This window comes from Typopeltis vanoorti, chromosome 10 (genome assembly GCF_054136105.1).
Source record: "Typopeltis vanoorti isolate ZY-2024b chromosome 10, IOZ_Tvanoo_1.0, whole genome shotgun sequence".
Classification (NCBI taxonomy): Eukaryota; Metazoa; Arthropoda; class Arachnida; order Uropygi; family Thelyphonidae; genus Typopeltis; species Typopeltis vanoorti.
The window spans coordinates 68,227,621-68,250,991 of record NC_143558.1 but is presented as its reverse complement, the minus strand read 5'-3'; the positions used below and the strand labels follow the sequence as shown (position 1 = coordinate 68,250,991).

General features: G+C 37.3%; 1 protein-coding gene and 1 long non-coding RNA gene across 2 annotated transcripts in view; both read right to left on the bottom strand.

The window, feature by feature from the left end:
• Nucleotides 1-23,371, bottom strand: part of pug (pug C-1-tetrahydrofolate synthase, cytoplasmic) — a 426,201-nt gene that overhangs the window by 260,363 nt on the left and 142,467 nt on the right. The window lies entirely within an intron of this gene.
• Nucleotides 7,993-22,296, bottom strand: LOC150102485 (uncharacterized). The gene is made up of 2 exons (XR_016548942.1): nucleotides 22,233-22,296; nucleotides 7,993-8,069 (listed from the first exon to the last, which is right to left on the bottom strand). It is a non-coding gene; the product is annotated as an uncharacterized LOC150102485 (long non-coding RNA).

Here is a 23,371-nt window from a genome sequence, read left to right as displayed (position 1 = left end):
ATTTCACCTCTCTTTCACACCATCCTCCTCTTTCGAATGCGCACTCATTTTCCCCGCGACATTCTCACTGCTAACACTTTCTGTCATCAATTTAATATTTGCATTCATCAATTCCTCGTTCAGGTCGCACTTCGCACGCACCCTCCTTCCATCCACCCTAAACATCCACAAATCATTTATGTAATCGAAAGAATACATATAGAACACCTCACACTTAACGAAACAACTGAAGTCTAAATTAAAATCATGGAATGACAAAGTCGCCGCCATGTTTTCTGCTGGTACTGCTCTAAGGTCTAATGATAACGAATTCGTAATTATTTCTGTAATTATGCTATAAAACTCTGTAGTACAACAATCACCAAAAACCACAATAATACACCAAAAATAAACATCAAATCAAAGAAACCAATCAACAAATCAACAAAAATCACAGATCATTCAGGAGCTTTCTAACAGCATGTTATTTCACCAGATAGCCTCGAACTTATCTGAGAGCTTTTGCCTGAATATTCCTTCTACTTATAGCAATAGCAACTTTTCATTGTTCTTTGTATTCTTTGCTCTTTAATATAGTCTGAACTGTAGACTCACTGTATCCCAGGTCTTTAGGGGCACGCTAGTAGTGTCCGGCACCTGTGTGCAAAACTTTAGTTGGCGCTCCAATCCCCCATTCCAATAAAAAAACACTTTAAAAAACCGTTTTTTTAAAAGTATTTCCTCCTCTTTGGTGCCTTTATTATCCTGGAACCTGTGTGCATTGCACACATTGCACATATGACCGGTGCGCCCCTGCAGGTCTTGCACAGTCATTGTATTACATTGTATTTCATGTCTCTTCATGACTTCCAACTTTACCTTTAACATAATTACTTTTCTTCTCTTTTTATTACTGCAGCTTTCTTTATCAGTCTTTCTCTTTACCATATCAGGAGTTGAATATAATAAAGCCTTATAGGTTATCTAAATTAAAGCAAAAGAAAGGAAAAGAAATTGAGCAAGAGAACAGAGTTTGCATGTGCACTTGCGATGATAGCTTTGAGTCAACTGCCAAATGTTGCCAGCCATTGCCCGCAGCACTGTAACTTCCCACTGGCTGCCACTCGCTGAAGATTAGCAACAAAAATTTTCACGTAACACAAAAAAATTGCATTAACTGATTAATCATTCACTTAAAGCGGGAAATAGTATCATTTCACTCAATCGCGCTAATTGATTATAGCGAATATCGAATTCATGTTAAGGGAGGTTTTCCTATATCCAATTTCCATCTGTCTATTCCTGTATTTTGCTCTTACCCAACCTCTTCAGTACCTTGACAACAACAACTGATATGCTGATTAGCCAGTAATTTGCTACATCAGTCTCGGAGCCTCTTTTATGCAATAGAACTATTTTCCTCTCTTTCCACCCACTTCGGGACTAATCCAGAGCTGAGACTTAAATTAAACAATATCGTCAATGGCACTGACAATTCTCTCACCACTTCACATAAAACTCAAGCTGGTATACCATCCACTCCCACAGCTGTATGCACATTAAGGTTGTGTAATATGCTATGCACCTCCATTTCATTTACCTCAGTTCCTATACAAGCATTTGGCTTTCTCATTCCTGCAATATCACCACCTGGATAATATACTCATGCAAAGTGTTCGCTTAGTAATTGTACCATTTCAACTAATTCAGTTACCTCCCTTCCATCAGCATTCATTAAAATCATTTCTGTCATATACATTCTTTGTTTTACTTGCAGCATATCAAAAGAACTGTCTGGGATTATCTTTAGCCTGCATTACTAACTTCCTTTCATACTCTGCTTTTGTTTTTCTTACCACACTAGTTACTCTTCTGGCCTGTGACTTGTACTGTTAATGTGCCTGCTTATCTCAGGTAATTATCCATTAGTAACTGCATAAATTCCTTTTTTTTCCTCTCATGTGTCCTCTCCTCCTTCCAATCTATGTTCCCATAGTTGAAATTCCCCATAATAATTACTTGTCCAGAGCCTCGGTAGCTCAGTCAGTATAGACGAAGCGTTTTGTCAGAAAGACTTGGATTCACTGTATGACATGAGGAACCTTTATCTGGTCTCTTTTGACTAAAGGTGAGTTAGCCGGTCTCATACATAGGTAGAGAGTTTTTTCCACTTGGAAACTTGGGTTTTTTGTTCTATCAGGACAGGCACACCAGCCTGTGAACCACACACACACACACGTGGATTTACTATCATAAAATAAACTTGATCCCTCACTAGGAGGGCTCAACTATTACTAAGGGGCAGTGGAGGAATGGGGAAGAGGGACAAAATATACCAACTGTATATTTTTTTCTGCTGGCCTCTATCTCACACCAGATAGCCTGAAATGTGCTATTTTCACTATCCTGCAGCTGAACGTCTACTCTCTTTGGTTGCAGTTCATTGGCTGTTATCAATAACACTCCTCCCCATTATTTTCTCTGTATCCTCCCTGAACACACTAACCCCCTTCACATTCTATCCAGTAACTATATCATCTACTGTTAGCCATGTCTCACTAATGCCGATATCCTTTTGCCAGGATGAACAATGCCAAAAATTCCTCCTGCTTGTTCCGAATGCTCCTGGCATTAGAGTACATAAAGTGCAAAAGCCCCTATGGCCCACCACTATCATGATGCTTTATACTAACTATCCCATTCTTGTTACCAGTGGTACTAACTTAGGCATATTATACACATTCTTACACTGAACTGCTCCAATCATGTCTGTATATCCACTGAACAGATTCCCACCCTAAAACTCTAGTTTCCCTGATTTTGCACACCCACTTTCACTTCATTCAACAACACTTTTTTCCACTCTCCGAACACCAAATCCATTCAGATGCAAACCATCCTTCTTGTATAACTTCTTTTGCCCATCAACCTCGCTCCGAACATCCATGAACTCCACACCACTCCTCCTGCATAACCTACACATTGAGTCATTCGCTATTATGCCCTTCCTTCTCAACTCTACTCTGCCATACCATGGCAACAGACTCACTATCTTAACTCTCTCACTCTTTTCTTTTGCTAGTTCCAGTAATTCTTTCATGTCCTCTCTCATGCCATACTATTCTCCTTTTAAATCATTCATTCCAGCCACTACAATCATTTCATTCACCCTACCCTTTTGTGCTCTAATAGCCTCACTAACATACTAACATCATTCTTTTTCACACCCGAAAGCACGATTTAATCCATCTTTCGTCGATCACATCAATTATGATTGAATTGTCATACAAAACTAGCTCCTTAATTTTTCTTTTTTTCTTTCTTGGTCAACCCCTCATTATATTGCACTTCTTTCTTTCTGTTATCAGCTGCCCCTGCTTTCTGCATTCGCTGCAGCTCCTGCTTTGCCCTGTGTATTATTCCATGTAAACAAGCTATCTCCTTCATTACAGCTAACTCTGCATTCTTTACATCAGTCATACTATTCTTTCATTCAATACTTTTACTCTCTCTCTCAATCATGTCACACTTAATCTCTCTTTCAATCTTATCAGCCATTACATCACACACATTTTCAGGCATATCCATCCACTACTTCAATCTCGTGACCTGAGACACACTTTTGATCATCACTCTCATAGCATTTTCAGCACACTTTCCCACACTATCACTTTCAAACCAAATTCCATTTGCCTTCGTTAATGCATACATTTCATAGACATTGCACTGCACGAAGTCCCTTTGGCTAAATTCTTTAAACAATGATGCCTTGGATGCCATTGTTCTGCTTTGTATTGGTGCCATGTACTACATTATGTAACTTACCATCCAAAAGACTAAATTAACAATATTTAAAACAAAATTTTTAACTTCTTTCCTTGTTCTTACAAACTCTCCGGTAAATTTTGAAACTTAAGTTTTTTCTGCATTTAGCTATAAAATATGGATGGATTCATGATATTGTAAGTTTATTTTCCCCTTGGTTAGACTATAATAAATTTAGTTTAATCCTTTATCCAAGTGTAAGCAAAGTTTGCAGGACTTTGTTTGCTTACACAGGACTGAGTCAACTCGTAGTAAAGGTGGACCAAGCTCTCATCACTCCTTGTCTCAGTATCTCCCATAATGCAAAGCACATCTCCTTGCAGACATGTATAATGCTATGCATAAGAGAAGGGCCACTACCCAGACCAGTTTCGGCCTTTATTGAGGTCTCCTCAGTGGGAGCCAGACCCAGAAGTGGTGATACTAAGGCAGAAGCAATGCAGAGGTCATATTTACCTATACGAGTTGCCAAAAGATGTACCACCTTATTATTAAATTACTCTGGATTTATAGAAAGATGTTGGAAGTTTATTTTCCACTGTTAGACTATAATAAATTTAGTTAAATCCTTTATCCAAGTGTAGGCAAACAAAATTTGCACCTGAGGTATCTTCAGTACTGAGGCAACTCGTAGTAAAGGTAGACCAAGCTCTCATCACTCCTTGTCTCAGTATCTCCCATAATGCAAAGCACATCTCAAGCTGATCATAATGACAATAATGGTCCCAAAACATATCCCTGTGGCACTCAATTAGTTCTTCTTCTCTTCTCCATACACAACTTACTGATCTGACAGCCAATCAGCCATCCAACTCACTAGTCTGCTATCTAATATCTGTTATCCCATTTGTTTCAATTTAGCTACTAGCTTGTCAAGTCTATCAAAAGCTTTTGAAAAATTTGAGTACACCACTGGATATGCATCTCTTTTATTGAGCGAATTTGTCACTTTGTTGTAATATGTAAGCAGATTGCTAAAACATTACCTCCCCCTAACAAACCCACTGCTGACCATCATAAAGAATACTGCTATTATCACCTAATTTTTCTTAGCCTAATTGGCTAATTTCTTATCATTGCTGTCTTCACTAACCAAGTGACCTTCCTGGTCTGCTTTATATGACTGATCATTAACAACGTTCATCTTATGTTGTCTCCACAGTGCCTTCTTCCAAATTTCATGCTTAATCTTTTCATCCATCCATTTCACTCCTACATCATTTAGCCTTTTCACCTTTGGAATATCCTTTCCCTTCTCCTCTTCCTTGCTTCCCTTCAATGTCCAGGCAACATATTTCTCCTTTCCACTCAACTCCTCTTTCCATGCTATAGCTCCCAGTTGTCTCCTAAGCTTTTCATAATCACCAGCCTTGTAGTTCCACACACACACACACACACATATATATATCCCTTCTCCACAGAGGCTCTCATATGACTGGCTACATCCCAGGTGATCATTTCATCATCATTCTCATGAACCAGAGGGAAAATTAGACACTCCATTCACAATTGCATCCTCTGATAACATAACTAGATCTAAGACTCTTAACTCTCATGTGCCCTCTATTACATATTACCTGAGATTGTTGTCCCTTAAAAACTGGAGAAATTCATTCTCCTTGTTCCCTGATGCTATCTCTTCATCCCAATCAATATTGCCATAATTGAAATCACTAAGAACAATCACCCATTGCTTGCTTAATAAGCCAAGTTGTCTTTACATTTCATTGTCTCCACCCTCCATATTTACTGCCCTTTAGCAACACCCCACCAAATATCGCATTCTATCAACTTCCACTTCACACCATACTGTTTAAAATCCAGTCACTTTTATTCCCTTGTATCTCAACCTTGTGCAGACTCAGTGCCCCCACCTCCCTTCTTGCCTTTTATGTCTTCATGATATCCCTCCATTTCTATTCCCATCAAGATGTCATTTTCATCCAAACATGTTTCACTTTCCAACTGTTTTCAGGAAAATAATCTCAACATAAGAATTTCATTTCCTTTGTTTCTGATGCTCCTTGCATTTGTAAATAAGCATAACAATTCATTTCTTGGTCTATAACCAGTCCTACTCATGCTTCACCCCCCCCCCCCAAATAGTGACTTCTTTATTTGCTCCTGTCTACTCACCATCTCTCCCATATATATATATATGAGTGGTATAACATACTTTGTGCTTACCTCCTATGATGAGTCTTGTGACTCCATGGAGGTCAGAAAATAATAACAACAACAATATCCAGCCAGACTCAACACTCCCCATGTATTCTATGCCATTCCATTCCTATGCTGACCATCTCCATACATGCATTCATTACTACTTTCAGAATCCACTCTCCTTACATCATGTCTTCCAGACCTCCCTGAACCATCTCGTTTCCCTGTTCCACTTGCATTCCAGTTCTCATATCTCTTCCCCATTCACAACTACATCAGTCTCACCTGGTCCACCCTCCCTCATGTACATCATAGGGGACTTTCACTGATACCTTGCTTGCATCACTCATTACACTTCCAGCAGTAACAGTAACCCTTCTAAATGACTCGCTCTAAAACCATTGAAATGCAGCCCATCACTCTTATGCAGTTACATTCATCCCTCAAACTCTTCCCACACTTTCAAGAGAGAGCTGCACTCCTTTCTCTTCAGACATTTCCACTACCATTTCATTCAAGATCTTTGCTTTCTGCCACAAGTCATCAATGTCATACCTGAACATGCAAACTACTCTTTCTATCACACTATTGTCTTTCACTCTCCTCAATAATCTCCTAATATTTATTATTATTATTATTATTCAGGCTTCCATAGAGTCAAAAGACTCATTGTGGCAGGTCCTTTCTAAGAAACACAGGTCTATCCTCACATTCTCTATATGCTCAACCAAATCATTTGTTTCAACCTCAACTACTAACTCCCTTATATGATTACTTCTCGTATCCAGCACTTCAATCACCCTGTTTATTCTCCCTCCTGGAAATTACACCTTGTGCACCCCATTAACCACACCTTATATGATAGAATCTCCACATACATACATACAGCTATTCTTGAGTCATTTGCTACTTCTTTTTCTCCACTATCTTTCATTTTATTCTTTTGGATGCCTCCATTCATATCCACCATATGTCTAATTTCATTCTGCACACCTCATCTTAATCATTTCCTTTTTCAATTTTTACATTCCGGTAATCATTCCCATTATTGCTTCATCAGTCAGACTTTCTTCCATTCCCACAGTTGCACCAGCTTTTGCTTCGGTAATCAGGCACACTTCCATTTCTGTAATTATGCTTTAGTTTTCCTTTTTTATGCTGTTGATTACCTAGCCTGCCCTGATGAATCACCAAATTAATAAAACAGCAGCTTTGAAAAATTACTCTTTCTCCATGTGTTTCCATCTGATTATTTTATTGGTAAGTGCACAGAAGCACTGCACATTCATCTTCAGGACCATTAGGGTGCATGGGATATATGCCACTTAGGCAAATACTATTTTGGTGCCCCTAAATTCAAGAAAATATGTAAAATTAAAAATTAAAAAAAGGGTGTATGGGATATTAGTTAAAATTAGTTAAAAAATATAATAAAACAGAATTATACATTTTAGCATTCAGACAGGCAGGTTAAATGTTAACATATCCTTATGACTCATTAGTGATTTCCATCTTAGAACGGATTCGACTTATGATGGGATCATCAGGACTGAACCCAGTCATAAGCATAGGACTGTCTGTATAGAATTTTTTTTATTATTGTTTTTTAAATAATCTATAAACCCTACTCTAGAGACCAAACAAAGAACATTTTAAAGATACCGCAGGCCTTCAATAAGCAAGGTAGCAGTCTCACATCAAGTGATGAAATTCATCTTTCACCTAAAGACATTCACAAACATCCATGTCTGTGGCAGAATTCGAATCTGCGCCCTGTTGATTGGAGAGCATCTATGCTATCCACTTGGCCAATCAGTTCGAGTGGATAGCATGGTATCTCAAAAAAATACATCAAAAGTATAAAATAAAAGATGGTTTGCTCTTGATCAAGATGTAATATATTTTATTCAACTAGCACTATTCTAATTCTATAAGATTCACAAAATGAAATATATCTTATTAAAAAAAAACATGCATCAGAACTTGATACAAAAACATCAGGCATAAACAAAGTAAATTCAAGTACCTGTTTATCATGTACATCAGCCAGTTTAGATTGCTCGATCTCTTTGACTCCTTCAATCAAAATATTCTGATTTCCGCTGAAAGGAATTGATAACTATATAAAAGTGAGAATACAATTTAATTGAACTTAAAGTGTTAAAAATATACTTATTGTTATACTGCCTTGCTAAAAATATTGTTACAACTTCTGCTATCATGTTGCCCAAAGAATTGTGTGAGCCTGGTTCCGTTAATAGTGCTGTGTGCAGTCAACATTCATGTGTTTATCAGTAGAAAAAAAGTTGTTTAGCTGTATGAGTTAACATGCAGTGGGAAGATTATGAGAACCATGTAGCTGTAATAACACTTTACAAACTTGGAATGCAGCCACCTGTTATTTTCAACATACTAAAAACACTAAGGATCAGTAGTATATTTGTGTATCATACTATTAACTGTTATAACGATACAGAAGACTCCATTATAAGAGGAGTATTTGATGAAAGGGTGATAAAATTGTGGTTCCCTGAGTCAAAGATTAAGAATGCTAGGATGCCATAAGATGAAGAGAGGGAGAAAAAAGATGATTATTATCTTAGTAGGTACAAAATGATCTAGCAGGTGACAAATGTGGTATGTGAGAACATATGAAAGAGCTGCTAGTATAAGCAAATAAAAACAGAGAGAGAGAGAGAGAGGAGACTGTGAGTTCAGCTTCCATGGTATGCTAAAGACAAGCTGAAAAGAAGAGCCACGATTGCAAATGAATGAATGTGTAGGTTATGCAGAAAAAAAATGTGTCTAGTTTGTGGATGTGTGGAGTGAATCTGATGGATAAAAGGACTTCATAGTTTGATGTTTGGAAGTTTTTTCACTTGGTTATACTATAAATTAAAGATACCAATAATTATATACTTGGTTTAATTGCTTGCCTTAGTAGATACTAAGGCAAGCGATGTGAAGTCGTTAGCTTCTTTATACGAGCTGCCCCAGTCCTGAAAATAGTTCGGTGCAAACTGTTTATCACACTTGGATAAAGGATTAAACCAAGTATACAATTTCTTGGTATCTTTAATTTATATTTCATAGTTTGATGAGATGAGAAAGTAACGTTCAGAGATCATAGATGCAGTCAGGAACAGGAAAAAGTCTAATTCACCTAGATTAAAATAAGAACTACTGGTTTTCAGGCAGCTTTCCTAAATTAGTAGTTGTGCAGATATCTATATTATAGAAATAACAATACCCACAATTTATGTTTTGATGTGCCCATTTTTTTGGTAATGGTTTTAAAATTAAATTTCTTTTCTATACTTGATTGAGAAAGGCGGTCTCTGGATGTTGGGTGTGAAAAGTTGAGTATGAAGAAAGGTTGGGAATATGCAATTTACAGTATAGTGAATAGAAGGAGGAGGAGAGAGTGATAGCTACAGACATATAAGTTGGTAAGAGGTTCTTATCAAATTAATGTTGAAGAGATTTTTCATGGAATGTTAAGAAATTAAAGGAGAAGAACAAGAGGTCATTCCTGGAAGCTGTATAAGGAGGGTGTGAGCAAAAGAGTAAGAAGCAGATTTTTTTTACAGAGAGTGGTGAATGATTAGAATGCATTATCTAAGAGTGGTATCTGCAGAGAACGTCAATGCATTTAAGGTATGGCATGATGAGTTGTATGTATGATTGGAGGGGGGGGGGGACTCCCCCAATGAGTCCCTGACTCCATGAAAGTTTTGGGATAATAATAATAATAATAATAATAATAATAATAATAATAATAATGAATCTCAGAGCTGGGTAGGAAATGAAATACTTGATGAGTTTCATAAATCTGGAAAAGGCATATAACAAAGCGCCAAGAGAAAAGCTGTTTAAAATGCTGCAGTTATTTGGTGTAAATGGGACATTATAGCAAGCAATACATATTCTACATTTCAATTGTAATTCAGCAGTTAGAATTGAAGGAGATACAATAAGATGGTTTGATGTTAAATTAGGTGTGACACAAGGGTGAACATTATCTCCACTGTTATTCATTATCTATATCAGGGGTCTGCAACCGGCGGCCCAAATGTGCATTTTTGGCGGCCCATAGAATGTTGACCATACTTAGATGGCATGTGGCCCATATGATGAATTAATCAGTTTCACAAAGAAGATGATAGTCACATATTGAAGCACATACATTTGCGAACAAGCATTTTCTGCCATGAGTTTTAGAAAAAAACAAATTTTCTTCTCAACTGACTGATGAGTATTTGCATGCTTCGATTCGAATTTGCACCTCAGGTTATAAAGTGGATCTAGATAATTTAGCTAAGGGAAAACAATCACAACAGTCACATTAAGCAGGGAGATACACATATTGTGTTGCATAAACTATATTACTTTGTTTTTAAGTGATAATAATTTTTCGTTCAGTTTTATTTTCATGCTTGTTTCATATCTCGTACTTTAAATATTTCTGTGTTTTTTTAAGATTGATATAATGAAAATTGATAACTTAAGTATTTTTTAACTCGCTATTTTCTTTTAATTAAACACTTGCGGCCCAATCCTTAAAAATAAAAGTTTAATGTGGCCCACAAGTCTGAAAAGGTTGCTGACCCCTAAATCTATACAAGTTTAGGGGTCAGCAACCTTTAATTAGAGATGTTAATTTCAGCTCTTTACTTTGTGAAATAATGTTATACTTCTAAATAAATTCAGTACAAGTCTGCAAGATTCCCTGACTAAATTGAATAGCTGTTGTAATAAATTTGGTATGAAAATCAGCAAAAAAAAGACAAAGACAATGAAAATTGGCAGAAATATTGAAAACATCACCTATATTCTAAATGAAGAATATATAGAACAAACAAAACATTTCAGCTATTTAGGCACAATTTTTAGTGAAAGTGGCAAATTAAATATAGAAAGAGACAACAAAAGAATTAGGAAAGCTGGTATGGTAGGAAGTCAACTAAATAAATTTATATGGAATAAGAGAGAAATCAGTCAAAATACCAAATTAGTTGTTCAGACCAATTTTAACTTATGCATCTGAGAGTTGATTTAGAAATAAAACACTTGATCAAAGATCAGATATGAGAGTTCTGAGAAAGATTAGGGAAGTGAATAGAGGGCATCAATGGCATCATATTATTAAAAATGAGGATATTAGGAAAGAACTTAACACTGTTAAATTCCACATTAAGGAATGTGTTAGCACAGCTAATATCAGGTGAGATGGTCATTTAAAGAGGATGGATGAAGAAAGGGTAGCAAAATAAGTGTTTTCTTTGCCAGGATAGAAGGAAAAAGGCCAAGAGGAAGACCCAAGATCTTGGCTTCTTCCTCTCCTCTTCAAGGATTAGGCGTTTGCCTGTTCCAGCTTCACTGTTCTTTCTATCTTGCAGCTGGTCTTCCTCTCTCACTCTTTCCCTTTGGTCTATATTTACCCACCTCTTTTGGTAGCTGATATCATTCCATCCTAAATAGATGCTGTTTCCATTTCTCTCTACATTTCTTGATTTTTTCATTTATGTTGTAAATATCTAGCTCTCTTCTGGTATCTTCATTTTTATATCTCAAAAAATCTCATTTCTACAGCGTGTATTTTATTTCATCTATCTTTTTAACAGTCCATGTTTCTCAACCATATAATAGAGTTGTAGTGGCCATAACTTTATAAATTAAAGATGCCACAAAATTATATTCTTGGTTTAATCCTTTATCCAGGTGTCATGACTGGGCTACGTGTATATAGAGCCCAATGACTTCATCAATTGACCTTGTATCCCATAATGCAACGTACATGTCCTTATTAACATCTGCCCCAATCAACACTGATACATTCCTGATTCTTTCACTTCCAATTCTCCTAATACTTGCCTCCATTCTACATATTGCACCACATCATTTACACCTGTATAATATACGCTGATAAAGTGTGCTTTCAATAATTCCACTATATCCTTTGCAACTGCTATTCTGCTGTCATGACTATCCACCCCAGTGCCAGCCTGTCATATTTATTCTTTCTCTTGCTTACCAAATAGCGAAAAAATTCCCTCGAGTTAACCTTGGCCTGACCAGCCAATCTCCTCTTATACTGCACCTTTTCTTTCTTTACCATGTTTGTCACCTTCTTAGCCTGCACTTTATACTATTCATGGGTATGTTCACGACCAACTATCTTGTACCTTCTCCATAGCATTTCTTTTTCCATACAGCTTGCTCTTGATTTCACTGTGCATCCATTCACTCCTGCTCTATTTACTCGTTTAACCCTTGGTATGCAGTTATACAATGGATTGATGAAAACGAGATACTACAGGGGACAGCATGGCTTTGTGAAGGGTAGATCATGCTTCAGTAACTTACTCAAGTTTTATAACAAGGTGACGGCTGAACTGGATAAGGGAAATGGGTTTACAGTGATACTGCTGGACCTGGCAAAGGCGTTTGACAGGATACCACATGGAATACTAATCCGTAAACTACAACATATGGGAATGGATATAGGGTTGGTGAGGTGGATAGGTGGTTGGTTGATGGAGAGATATCAAAGAGTAGTTTATTCAGGAGTAGAGTCCAAAAGATGGCCTGTGACTAGTGGTGTGCTGCAGGGTTCTGTTCTTGGACCACTGCTGTTTAATCTGTTCATTAACGATATAGGGAAGGATCTAAGTGGAACAATTCATTTGTTCGCTGATGATGCAAAGTTGGGTAGGGCAATAGTGAATGCAGAAGATGTCAAAGTCTTGCAGGATGACTTAGATAGATTGGAGTTCTGGGCTAAGGAGAATGGATGTCAATTTAATGTGAGGTTATGCATTTTGGGGTGATCACCCCAAAATGCATAACCTTACTAAATGTAAGGTTATGCATTTTGGGGTGAAAAGATTAGCAGCAGTATACCACATTGGTGGAACTGTACTCCAAGAGATTGATGAGGCCAGGGACTTGGGAGTGTTGGTGGATAGGGAGATGAAGTTTAGGGGACACACTGCAAAAGTAGCTAAATCAGCTCATCAACTCACTTGGTTGTTGAAAAATACCTTGACGAGCAGAGACAAGCAAGTTATTGTACCTCTGTACCGAGCCTTGATAAGTCCTCATCTCGACTACTGTGCCCAGATTTGGTCACCTCGGTTCCTTCTTGATGGGGAGAAGGTGGAGAGGATCCAGAGGCGAGTGACTAAGATGATAACAGGTCTATGGAATGAACCATATGAGAACAGGTTGAAGATTTGTGGGTTGCAGAAACTAGTTGATAGGCGGAGGAGGGGAGATATGATTGAGACATTCAAATTGCTAAAGGGATTCTATAGGATTAATGCAGAGGATATTTTTGAGATCAGGACTGGTGGTGGGAGAACTAGGGGACACCTATGGAAGCTGGGCAAGAGTGTGGTTAGCAGGGGTGTTAGAGCTGGGTTCTTTACTTTTAGAGTGGTAAATGAGTGGAATAAGCTGCCAGAGTCTGTTGTGGGTGCTATGACGGTGAACGAGTTCAAGACAAGGTATGATAGATACTGTGAGAATGTAATCGCATAGTTGGGTGGACATGATGTTTAGGGCCTCCCTCGATGAGTCTAAGGACTCCTGGAGTCGCCCGAAATAATAATAATAATACATTGCTTGTGTCAGATACTGCCTTGCGAATTTCCATGCACTGTCAACATCTTTTCTGCTCAGCTCATCTACCCACATACTGATGGTAACTGATTACAGAGCTTCCTATAATCACCCACTTTATACTTCCACATATACCCATTTTGACACCACTTCCCAAACAAGTACCTAATGATCACTCTCACTAACTGCAGGCAGTGTTCAACACTGCCTGCAGTTAGTGAGTTCAACACTTCAATAACGACTACATCTTGCGAAGTTATCACTAAATCCAAAATATTAAAGCCTCTAGTTGCTTCAATTCACATTCTGCATAAGATATTTATCTCTCAGAAATTCAACAAAACTCACTCTCCTTGTTCCCATACACTATCTTTTCCTTCCATTCTATAATTCTGTAATTAAAATCTCCCATCAGGATCATCTTCTTTTTACATGCCCAACTAATTTGCCTAAACATTTTACAATGAGTATTCTCTGCATTCCCTGGCCTATAACAGCATCCTACCAGATATGCTAATATGTTTATTTCAACCTCACACCACACAAATTCAAAATCTATGCATGCACATCCATTTCCACACTTTGTGGACCCAATTCCTCTGCAATCATTAGCAGTATTGCCCCTCTTTTCACATTTCTATCCTTCTGGAAAATTATATATTCTTCCATTTCTATTCCCAACATCACATCCTCCTCAGACAACCAAATTTCACTTATTCCAATTATTTTTGGGCATACTGACTCAATCAATGTAACAAACTCAGCGCTCTTGTTTCAAATACATACTCCTTACATTTGTGTTCAAACATAACAATCCCTGTGTCTTTGAGGCCATTCTGCCAGCACCGATATTCTCTATTCTAGCTGTATACCACATCTCTTTCTTCGGTCTGACCACTCCCATTTCTCTGATCCTAACTCTAATTTCCATTCCTACCTGTCTCATCCTCACCTTTATGCATATCATCTCAACATACTGCTACAACCACATCTTCAACCTAATATCCATCTACCTCCTGTTGTACAACCTGTTCAGCTGTGCTATCCTTCTTCACAAGTACCCTTAGATCATTAGTTACACTTCTTGATTCTGTGCCTTCTCAGCAAACAATAGCCTTTCTAAATACCCAACACCAAACTAATTCAAATGCAATCCATCAACTTTAAATCACTCCAAGTTTCCTTCAAATTCACTCCATTGATTTACAAATTGAACCTCCCATTTGCCTCACATAACTCAGTCATCTTACTATTAATTATCTCTGCTCTCCTTCTCAATTCACTATTGTCATATCTGGGCAATATGCTAATGACCTTTCCAACAACACTATTATCCTTTACCTGCTGCAACAACTTCCTCAAGTCTCTACCAACACTCTTTATTTCCCTAACTAAGTCATTTGTGCACATAACTACCACTAATTCTGATGCTTGCTCTTTCCTTCTCTGCAAAGCTTTAGTTATTTGTTTCATTGCTCCATCAGGAAAGCATGTTTTGTTATTAGTCATCATCAAACCTTTAATGACTGAGTTCCCATACAATGATATACAACTATCCTTCGACTCTTTCTTCGTAATACTAATTTCTTCAATTTCATTCTCATCAGCCAATCCCTTCTTTAGATGATTAATATCCTCTTCTAGATGTTTCATTTCACTTTTCATTTTCACAAACTTTACCAAAGATCTTCTACTATGGTCACAACTCCTGCTGCCATTTCTAATCGCTCTAATCTGTCAAGACACTTTTCACATACGTTAAAGCTTTCCTTTTTTGTTTACCCAAACAGTCCACAAATCTTTTACATTTTTAATGTCTTAATTTATTAAGACAAAAATTTTATTGTCTTAATAAAGACAATTTTTATGTGTATTATGTCTGTATGTATTAACTGCATACATATATATAACTGCATGTATTCGTATGGTGGGTGTGTCTATTTTGCAGGAAGAAACATTCAAGATTCTGAGAAGAAAACCCTGCCACCTCCATGTGAAGATCCGTGTTTAGTAAACTTATTGTAGATGATCTTGAACCTTGAGATGTTTGAACACTGCAAGGTTTGTTATATGAGTAGAGTGAGTGGAGAGTGCCATCATCAGCAAAACTGTGAAGTCAGTGTGAGCAGGGTATGTCATTTATGTAAATGAGATACAGAGCAAGCAAAATAACAAAACCTTGAGAAACACCTGCATTAATAGGAAAATCTGAATAATAAAATGCCTTCCAACATTACACATAGTGAACAACCTGAGAGAAAACTGCAGTTCAGTTACAATGGACAGAAGACTATAATATGGCAATTTGCTGAGACTTCAATGCTCAATTCCATCAAATACCTTGGAAATATCAAGTGCAACACCAGTTTCTCCAAAAATTGTTGGAGGAAAATTGCTGATAGGAAGTTAGTAATGAACTAAATTTTGCATATAATACTGAGGGTCCAATTTCTGATATGTACCCTCAGTATTACATGCAAAATTTAGTTCAACTCACTATCCACAACCGCTCCCAAATCCCCTGGCCTTATCAACTCCAAACAGAGTTCTGCAGTTCAGTTTTATCAATGATTTCTCCATCCCAAAATACATGGACTTCATATTCTTGGACACTTAAAACTGGCAGCCATTTAGCTTTTCCCATACTTCAATCTATTTAATTCATCCTGTAGAATCATTTCATCATCTTCATTGACTATCACTCTTCCCAACTTTGGATCATCAGCAAACAACTGATATTTCTCCTTAAATCATGTCTTCTATCACTCATATATGAAAAACAGCAGAGGAGCAAGTGATGAGCCATGCAGTCATTCACTAGTCATGCCTCTTCCCCATACACCACTCTTTGATGCCTGTCACCCTCTTATCCAAACCAGATTCTTCATGTCCATCCCAATTTGCTCCAAACAGAGTTCCAATAGTCCATTTCCTTTATCCAACTCAATTGTAACTTTATTATGCAAAGCAAGTAAATTACTAAACAGTGGCAGCAAGTGAAAATTTTAAGTGGGGATGCTGCATATACAAAAAAAAAAATTTTTTTTAAATCTTTTTTTTCTAATCAGTAACCAAATTTTTTAATAAATAAATTTACATATTAAAAAATTGCTTTATTAAAAATATTTCACCCTTGCCACGAACAAACACCAATAATAACAGTTTTGTATCTCACAGCAGTGTACGTGCAAGCATACACTGCTCAACCGAGCAGTGTCGGAATGACTTGTAACATGCAATCACAAGCACAAATGAATATTGGCGAGTCTGGCTGCATTTGGCCAAACCACGATAATTCTGACACTGCGTTAGATAGCAGTGTATTTGTTCGTGTATGATAATTGAAAAAATATAATTCTTTTCATATTTTCAACAGTGACACTCGTCATAATTCAGCCTTGTATCTATAATAAATAATTATGTTATTTTAACAAAATAAAATAAGATTTGCAAAAAATAGTTCATCCTCACTACGAACATCCACCAATAATAAAAGTTTTGTATCTCACAGAAATAACGTGCGTAAGCATACGATACACTGCCCAACCGAGCAGTGTCAGAATGACTTGTAACGTGCAATCACAAGCGCAAACAAATATCAGCAAGTCTAGCTGCGATTGGTCAAATGTGATCATTTTGACACTGCGTTAGATCGATCGCAGTGTATTTGTTTCATAATAGCGTTAATTGAACAATTCCAATTATTAAAACTATTCAATCAATGTCGAAACATAAGCTGTAACCTTTAACATGTTGTATTGCATTTATATAATGTTGTAAGCATTGTTATTATTTATAAACACAAACAAAATTTTAATTTTTAATTTTTTTCTTGGGGATGCTGCAGTGTCGCAGTGTTTATGTACGAGCCGCCACTGTTACTAAAGCAAGACCTACCTTCACAAAACCATGTGTTCACTCTATAAAGTATTATATTCCTGTTCATCCAATCCTGAATTCTGACTTACCAATTCCCTTGCACATTCTTGCAATACATGGGCTAATATGCAATCTAATCCCATGGCCATATTCACATTAAGGTTCTGCAATATCATAAATACCTCTACTCATCTATCTCTATTTTCTAATCAGTCAATGTCATCTCACACTGCAATATCTCCAGATGTATGGTAACTCAAAACTCAGTAATTCAAATATTTTGTTTGCTACTGTTACCTCCTTACAGCCAGTACTCATTAAAGCATAGTCATTTTTTTCTTTCTGCAACATAGTAAAACTACTCTTTGAGATTTCTTCTGGCCTCACCAGCTAGCTTCTGCTTATAAATAGCATTGGTTACCTTTCTCATTTGTGCCTTATACTGCTTATGGACTTCATTGCTTTATATTTTACGACAATTTTTTATTTTTTTGGATCTCCAGTCTCTGGGTATATAGTTTGATACTGCTTTCGTCAAAAATGCCTTGCCCTTCTCCCATGCACTGCTATTATCTTTCTCCTGCATGTCTGGTAATCTCCCAGGTCAGGACCACATGATGATCACTTTCCCTAAGTGGAAGCAGCTTAGCTAGACTGGTTACTGTTAAGGTCTCTGATGTTATGACTAGATCAAGCACCTTGTGTCCCCCCCCTCCATTACATGTTGTCTCAGGTAATTATCTCTTATCAGCTGTATAAATTTTCTTTCTTTTCCTTTCCTCCCTGCAATCAATCCTCCTTCTAGTCTATGTCTTCCAATAGTTGAAGTCCCTCATAACAATTATTCAACCTGTACCAGTGGCGCACTCAGGATTTAATCTTGGAGGGGGCCGAGTGCTCAGGATTTAACCTTTGGGGGGGGGGGGGCCGAGTTGAGTAGACGTTTTGCGAATACACACTACACATCGCATACGACCTATAACTGAGCATCTGCAGTGATCGCTAATTCATAAGTAGCACACAACATAAATAAAAAAAAATGAATTTTAATGAAAAGATTTTTGGAAATTTTTCTAGTGTTTTTTTCCTTTTCTTTGGGGGGTGCCCGGGCCCCTTGGTCCCCCCCTCTGGGTGCGCCACTGACCTGTACTCATTGTGCTAAATTTACCAATGCATGCTGTTTACGTTCTCCTTGCACCACCTGGCCTATAGCAGCAACGAACTATATATTTCATCCTATTTTCTTCTATCTCACCCAAACATCAAATGAACTGCCCTCTCCATTCCTGTTATCTGATGTACTTCTACTCTTTTTGGCTTCAATGCTTCTGCTATCATCAGCAAAATCCCTCCATCCACTCTGTTCTCTCTAAAAATACTTAATGTTCATGGGATAATCAACACAAGGTGTAAGGGAGATTGTGGATGAGGGAGGGGGGGGGGCAGTGCAGTTTATGTATGCTAATACCAGAGATATTCAGAATAAGGGTAAAAGGTTTTAGGCATTGGCCAAGTTTATAGACATTAGTGAGAAATTCTCCTCAGGACTACAACGTCTAGTACCAGAAAAGCATCAACAGGTGGCCTCTTTCTTCTAGTCCACATATACCACTGATGTGCTATACATGTCAAAAACCTCATAGGGTACATACCACAGGCTACTCACCATCTTGGTCACTTGCCTCTGAATCCTCTCCACCACTTCCTCATCCCCCAAGAAACCCAGAGGACCAGACTTGAGCACAATAATCCAGATGTGGGTATATCAAAGCCTCATAAAGAGGAATGACAACTTGCTTATCCCTACTTGTTAATGTGTTCTTCACTAGCCAAGTAATCTCATTATAGGCTACCTTAGCAATATTTCCCCTAAACTTTAACTCTCTGTCTACCACCACCCCTAAAATCTTTAGATTCATCTATTTCCTGGAGTACGGTGCCATCAATGTGATACACAGCTTGTATCTATTTATCCCAAAATGCATAACTTTATATTTCTTGACGTTAAACTGACATCCATTAACTTTTGTCCATACTGAAAGCCTATTTAAATCGTCCTGCAAGCTCTCCCCTTGATTAACTATTACTACCTAATTTTGCATCATCATAAAACAACTGAATATTTCCTTTCAGGTTATTTCCTATATCATTGATGTACAAATTAAACAGCAATGGTCCCAGCACTAAACCTTGTGGCACACTGCTAGTCACCTGTTTTCGCCTCGTTTCTGCCCCTCCATACAGGACCAGCGCATAGTATTTTTCTTGTGTATGTGGTGCCTTTCCAAAAAAGTTTTTTTTGAATAAAGTGTGAATAAAACGAACAGGAAATGAAAAACAAATGAAAACTGCTTTACAGTATAATGTTACCTAAGCATTAGTCCTGATTACAGTGGCGCACCCAGGGAGGGGGGCCAAGGGGCCCTGGCCCCCTCCAAAAGAAAAAGGAAAAAACACTGGAAAATTTTCCAAAAATCTTTTCCTAATTAAAATTATTATTATTTTTATTTATGTTGCGTCCTGTCTTCTATTTCTATACTACTTATGAATTAGCGATCATTGTAGATGCTCAGTCATATGTCGTATGCGATGCGTGGTGTGTATGTATTCTCAAATCGTCTAATCAACTCTCAGTTGATTAGACGTTTTGCCTTCCTTACCATTCTAATCACTTTTCTGGCCAAGTTTTATATTCTACATTCATCTGCTCTCCACCCCTTTCGTTATCTCTCTTCCATAACCTCTTTTTTACCTGCAGTTCCGCCATTCATCCTCCCAATTAACACCATCTTTGAAATCCTCACGATCCAAACTTACCATACCCCCTACTCTTATTTTTTCATTTACATTATACTCATTATCCTCAACCTTTTATGGAAATGTGATCTTCGGAGCTTGGCAGGCACAGGGAGGAGGGGTGAAATGATTGATATGTATAAAGTGTTGAGAGAGGCCTATAAAAATATTATCATGTGACACCTCCGAGAAATTCAAGGATTCATTGTGGAAGGGAACTCTACTCTACTACACACAATTCACTGTCTCTGCTACTTAATTCTCTGATCGCACACAACACCAATGGAATTATTGCATAGGATGATGGATGATGTGAGAATGATAGCTTATCTCTAGAAACCATACATGAGCAAGGAAGTAAAAAGGAGATTTTTTGCATAGTCAGAGTAGGTAGTGCTCCAACAATGGATGTACTCAAGGTAAGGTATGATAGTACTGTGATTTGTCAGTATTTGACCTTCCAGAAGTTTTCAGATCTCATGAAGGTTTGGTAGTAATACTAATACTATCACAATGCATTATAGATTATGCTTTAAAAAATGTCAAGTAAAACAATCTGCTGTGCCTGACACTTTTTTTTTTTTTTTTTTGAAGATGAAGATTTCTGTTTAGATCACACTCATGGTAAAAAAGGATATTGGAGCTAGGAAATTTTACATTTATCTAATTTCATTCGTTTCACAGTTAACAACGAATCAGTTAAGAGTGGTGCCTTTGTAGTGTCTACCACAGACATCTCGTGATGAGCTTCTTGGTGTTATCACCGAATAGAAATTCAGTGATAATAATAACAGTTTAAAATTTGGCGGTCATTTGTTCTTTAATTTCGTGAAGTTATTTTCGGTTGCAAAGTTTTGTCTAAGCTTCCACGTTAAGCAATGATTGCTTGCTAATCGACTTGCAATACATTAAAAAAGAAGTAATAATAATAATAAAAGAGATCAGTTTATTATTCTGTTTTTTTTTTTTTTTTTCATTAACACTTTCATTGCCAAGCTGAAAATTGGAATTTCGTGTGGTGGCCAAATTTTTTTTTATTTTTTATTTACTTAGCGACGTCTACGCGATAACGCGTGATCGGCCGTTTGGTGAGAACTCGCATCACGCGTATCGTTCATTGCCAAGCTGAAAATTTGAATTTCGTGTGGTGGCCAAATTTTTTTATTTTTTCATTTAGTTAGCGACGTTAACGCGATAACGCGTGATCGGCCGTTTGGTGAGAACTCGCATCGCGCGATATCGCGTGGTTGGCAATGAACATGTTAAAATGTGATCTGGCAATATAGAAAATACTTGCGATGTTAAGTAAAATAACACAAATTGACTAATACAGTTATTTTAGTAGAGCATACGTTGTATACTTCAACAGTAATCGAAGTTATTATTTCTCTTACATTTGGTAGTCTAGCTACAGAAATTAATTTCATAATCTTTTGAATGTTTTGAGTATTCGAGTACTATTTTCCAAAGGATTATTGATTTCGATGTGGTGGTTACTGGTAACGACAGTCTAATATTTTTATGTCGTATTTAATTGCCTGAAAAGCAGTAATTAATTCGTTTTTTTTTTTTTTTTTAAATATATATCGCCCTTCATTTTTATCGTCATCGTCCTTCAAAGAATGAGGTCAAGTAATTACAGGCGAAGAAACGTTAAAGTTAATCGCCATTCTGCTTTACGCTTTCATTTAAAATCTGTCCTGTTCGTTTATTCTATTTAAGGTAGATTTCATGTTCGTCGCAAGTGGCAGAACATATCCATATATAATATAACTGCGAATCGCTGCCAGGTGATTCACTGTTGCAATACATCTGAAGAGGGTGTTGAATTATACATATGCATATACTTAAAAATCACATACCGTGTATAACTAAAATTACTATTACTACGTATATATAATCAATACATAAAGATGTTTTTAAGGTGGCATATTTTTAACAATGGCTTGACTAATACTCAATTTTACCTCATATTTTCCACTGTACTGGCATTAAACATATTCCCAAATCTAAAACTACTTAAGAAATCATATCATATAAGAAATACAAATACTTAAACTTGCTGATAAGATTAAAGAGCTGCAGTTTTTTTTTTTCGCATACATTCGCCAGCTTTATTAGCATAAGCACATACGCTTGCAGTTTTTATTATAAATTTTGATTAATTCCAAAAATTAATTAACTTTCATTTTAATTAATTTCCAAAGGAAATTAATTAAAATAATGTAACCATAGCGCTAAGCCACTGGTAAGAAATGCCGTTTTTTTTTTTTTTTTTCTAGTCGCCAAATAAAGGAACTTTTTCTAAGCCGTTCTTCGACTCGTTCCCAAGTAAGTAGATCTCTGGTAGTCAAGTAGAGTTTTTAGTTTTTTTCTCTCGAAAACTCGACCGTAAAACTTACGTTATCTTCAGGGGCGCACCAGTAGTGTCCGGCACCTGTGTGCAAAACTTTATTTTGCTCCCCTATCCACCCCTCCAGAGCCTGTGTAGCTCAGTGGATGTGGCGTTTACACACCACGGCGCTTGGCCGCACGAAGGAAGACTTGGTTTCGAGTCTAGTCGGCGACTAGAGGAAATTTTTCTAAGCCTTTTTTCGACCGGTTCCCGAGTTAGTCGATCTCTGGCACGGGCAAGCGGGTTTTTCCTCCCGGTAACTCGGGTTTTTCGTCCCATAAACTCAAGAAAATCAACCGTAGAACCCACATTATTTCAGACATTAAAAATATATTGTGTTAGGGTTAGGGACCACGAGATGGCGGCACATTTGAGCCGTCTTTCTTCACTGCGTACCGCTTAATTAGTGATACCCTTGGGCCATCTATCTCTGATTGGTACCAGTGGAGATTGAACTGCCCACTCAGTCTCCAAAAGTTAGATAGGGCTAAATGGCCTCGCCTATTCCCGTATACGGGAATAAAAAGGCGTTAGCTGATTTTTTTTTTCTGATCCACCCCTCCAATAAAAAAATCACTTTAAAAAAAACGTTTTTTTTAAAGTACAGGTAACCCTCGTATAACGCGGTACTTATATAACGCGGTCTACAAATTGTGGTATCCCTTGTTCAACGCGGTTTCGATATAACGTGGTCTACAATTTCTAGTAACC